This window comes from Muntiacus reevesi, chromosome 3 (genome assembly GCF_963930625.1).
Source record: "Muntiacus reevesi chromosome 3, mMunRee1.1, whole genome shotgun sequence".
In the NCBI taxonomy this organism is placed as follows: Eukaryota; Metazoa; Chordata; class Mammalia; order Artiodactyla; family Cervidae; genus Muntiacus; species Muntiacus reevesi.
The window spans coordinates 149,741,443-149,745,752 of NC_089251.1; the positions used below are offsets into that span (position 1 = coordinate 149,741,443).

The 4,310-nt window shown below is 40.6% G+C and overlaps 1 pseudogene; it reads right to left on the reverse strand.

The window, feature by feature from the left end:
• Positions 1-1,434: 1,434 nt before the first annotated feature.
• LOC136165790 (small nucleolar RNA SNORA70) lies at positions 1,435-1,548 on the reverse strand (annotated as a pseudogene).
• Positions 1,549-4,310: the final 2,762 nt, after the last annotated feature.

The following is a 4,310-nucleotide window of genomic DNA, read 5'->3' on the forward strand; positions in this document are numbered from 1 at the left end:
TCGAATTTCTCGGGCAAGAATACCAGAGTGGGTTGTCATTTTCTCCTCCAGGGGATCTTCCCGACCAAGGGTCAAACACACGTCTCCCACTTGGCAGGCGGATTCTTTACCACTGAACCACCTGGGAAGCCCCACTATTCAATATCCTGTGATAAACCACAACAGAAAAGAATATGGGAAAGAATATATATATATATATATATATATATATAAAACTGAATTACTTTGCTGTACAGTAGAAATTAATACAATTATATACCTCAATAAAATAAATTTTAAAAAACAAAAAAATAAGAAGGGATATGAGAGCTGACCCTCTGTCTGCGCTCTCTCTTGGCAGGATGCGAAGAGAAAATGGCTGTCTTTAGAACAGGAAGCGAGCATGCCCTCACCAGACACTGGATCTTGCTTACACCTGGATCTTGAACTTCCCAGCCTCCAGAAATGTGAGGAACAACCACTTGCTTTTAAGCCACCCAGTCTCTGATATTCTGTTAGAGTGACAGAAACTAAGAAAAGCTGGCTAGGTCAATGTAACGGGTATATCCACATTGTTTCTCCTATTAACTGTTTCACATTAGTGGTAGGAGAACCTTAAGCTGATGGGATGGAGACGTACTCTTTAGAGGCCTGTATGAACTGGACTGGGATAAGAGCCAGACGTCCTGGTGAGAATCCTCTCCCTCCTTCACCGTCTTCTAAGGGAAGAGTAAAACAGGGAATCAACTATAATACAAGTTTACCAGTTGGCTCTGGAATTCACTGGGACTTGGACTTACAACCTGGATATAACACTTAGGGCCTGTATGACCTTGGGCAGGTTATTTGACCCCTCTATGCTTCCGTTTCCCAAGTTCAGTTTCCTAATTTGCAGAAAGGGGATAATAATTGTATCTGCTTCAATAAGTGGTGATCTTTGGGAAAATTAACTGAGATAATGCCTATAAGGTAAAAGGCCTAAGCATAGTGTTTAATAAAAGTAACAGCTTTGATATTGCTATAGTTGATTTATTTTTTGACAGGAAATAGGATTTATTGGTGAGCATGATTAAGGAGGGGACAGCACGGATGCTCTCATGAGTTCAGCACCCACCATTTGTCCAAGGGACCGTGATTAGGGATGTATTTGACCCCACAGCCATCAGGGATGACCCACTTTTCTGCCACCATGTTTTCAAATTCATCCGCATTAAACTTAGTAAATCCCCACTTCTTGGAGATGTGGATCTTTTGGCGGCCAGGGAACTTGAACTTGGCCCTGCGGAGGGCTTCAATCCCTCGCTCCTTGTTCTGCAGCTTGGTGCGAATGGACATTATGACTTAGCCAATATGGGCCCTGGCCACTGTGCCCTGGGGCTTTCCAAAGTCACAGCGCGTACCTGTCTGGAGCCTAGACTGGGGACAGCGGGCCGGTCATGAATGCCCACTAGAAAGAGTTGTCACCAAGGTCCCTTAGGACACCCTATGCAGGAACAGGTTGTATACACTACTGAGGAGGCTGCTGTTTGCAACCATTGCACACTGGGCCCTCATCGTAGTGTTCTGTATTATCACGACAGAGGAAACCCGTTTTGTCGTGCTAAAATTGGAGGAGATGGATGTTGGTAGGTGGCTTGAGGAGAAGACTTTGTAAAACACTCTTGAGAAAGAATGGGGCCCTTCAGGATTGCCTGATAGTCCCATGAAACTGCAGGTATTCTCTAGCGTTGCTCAGCAGCCCAAGTGGCTGGGGAAAATATTTGATTGGATTGATGTCAGGTACAGCAGAAGGTGTGAGAGGACTAGGGGACTGGCCTGGGTTCAGTTGAAGACCTGAAATTGTAGGTCTACTGTTCAAATTTTCGAATCATTTTAGAAAGGACTGGTGTCACGCAGTGGATAGAAACACATTTCACTTCTCAAACTTCAAGTCTTTGGAGATAGTGACACAATTCTGCCTTACATACATAACTGATGAGATTTGTAGTATAACACATTTCATTTTCTCGTGGGCATTTCTACATTTTCATTGTATTGAATAAACTTGAGCAAATGACCTATTTGGCTTTTAAGTTTGTGAAAGGAGATTTGAGAAATGTATTCTCAAGGGTGTAAAAGAAGTATTTATAAGTTAAGTCATGAGGTATTCACTTACTCATTCATTCACTTGACAAATATTTACTAAGTGCCAACTAGTTGAAGGCCAGCTGCTCTAAACAGAATTGAAAATGTCCTTCCCTTCAAGACAGTGGAGAAAATATTGATGTAATGGTGATAGAAGAGAAAATGCCCAAACAAAACTGCTCATCAAGTTCTCCATGAAGTCAGAGGACAGAGCTTTCTTCATGGTGAAGAGGGGAGAGAACGTGTGTTCAGGAGGCAGCTTGAGGAGGAGGGCACATTTGAGCTTAAATTTGAGGATAAGTTAGAATTGCCTAGATTATGTTGGAGGGAAGGAAGAAAAACTAACAAAGTAGAGAGGTTTGGATTGTGTTGAAGAAAGTGTGGGGCAGTGGGCAGCCCTAGTGGTGTGAAATAGTGGAAGATCAGATAGCCCTAAAAGTTCAGGCCAGTATCTGATTTGTCTTCATATCTGACCCTCTAGCACCAAGTAGAGATCCTTCCTCTAGGTACCCAATACATATTTATTGAGCAAACGAATGAATGAGGTGTAATTTTACTTCAGTTTATGGAGCACTTCCTAGGCCATCTTTTAAACTTTATATAGGCAGTGGGTAACCACTGACTATTCAAACTTCACTTATTCAACAAATATTTGTTCAAGGTTTTCAAGTAAGGAAATGGTATGAATTGAACAATGAAGCAGGAAGATCAATACTCCTGGTTCATTTCCTGGATCAGCAGCATAGACACATAAAATTTGTTCAGAAAGTGTTCTCAGGGCAGAATTGGTTTAAAGAAGACGTTCAAGCTGACTAAATCAGAGACCCTACCCAAAGACCCTACTCCTATCTCCTTAACGGTGACACTGTGACCCTGTTGGTTGCTGCCTCAACCCTAGACAACCACTGCAAAAGAAATGGGCTAATTGTGGAAGGAATTGATATAAGCTGGCTTCATGCTTTTCAAATTACTTACTTGTTTGCTACTTTCCTTAAATATCTAGTCTTTAGAGGTCTGGAGGATGTTAGAAAAATTATTTTTTATACCACAAAGTATCTAGAATATCCTGTATTTTTCAGGGGGAAAGGGTTAATAGTGAACCTTCCAAAAGACCATGGCTACTTTGACTTGCAGCCTAAGCAACTTCTCGGACATTTTCCACAGGGGAGTTGGGATGGATGAGCTGTCAGTCACTGTTGTTCTTGGAGTGGGGCACTGCAGCGCTCTGGCCAGTCACCCCAAGAGATCAGGTACACTTGTCATAGCAAGGCATGGAAACAGAAGTAATTAATGCTCTACAAATTTTAATGATACTTCACTGTCTTTGCTTGAAATCATACGTAGATCCTACTTTTTAATTTTTTCTTAAGGAAAAAAAATGGCCTCTTCTTGCTCTAGTAAGAAAAGTAAGTTTATAATTAGAAGTGAATGGTATCAATCATCTCTGCCCAAGAAATGTTATTAAGGGGATCAAGCTACTTAGCCTCTTTACTGTAGTCACTGAGTATAGTCCATGGAAGTTTGCCATGGTTTACCAGTTACCCCTCTGTCTTAAAGAGTTCCAAACAATTTGTAAAACAAACAAAAAAGTCACCTGGAAAAGGATGGATAAGAGCTACTTATTACTTAATACTATCTGGTATTTAGATTTTCGTTCTTTGAAATAATTTTGTGTTTTCATTTTTGGCTTCACCACACAGCTTGTGGAATCTTAGTTCCCCAACCAGGGATTGAATCTACCTCGGCAGTGAGAGCACAGAGTCCTAATCTCCATACCACCAGGGAATTCCCTTAATATTATCTTGGATTAAAAAAAGGACGTGAAGAAAAATCCTTTTTGAATGCAATGCTGTTTTCTTACGTGCTGAAATTTTTTGTTTTGGTAGTTTAACAAAAATCAATTAACTGAGGCCAGCAAAAAGAAGGAAATCATTCCTGATTTTGGCAAGGTCCTAAAACAATGAAATATGGGCAAATAAAGAATGTTTTCAGGATTAGAACCTTGGCATTCAAAGGAAAAATAATGAAACTTGAATTTATTCAATAAGCAATTAAACACTATGCCTTACATTTAATTAATGCTTTACAATTTCTAAAGCAGTTTAGCATCAGTTTCCTCATTTGCTTCTCACAACAGCCATAAAGACAGATATTTATTATGCCTATTGTGCAGAGGAGAAAATGAAGGGTCAGAGAGGTTTAGTGGT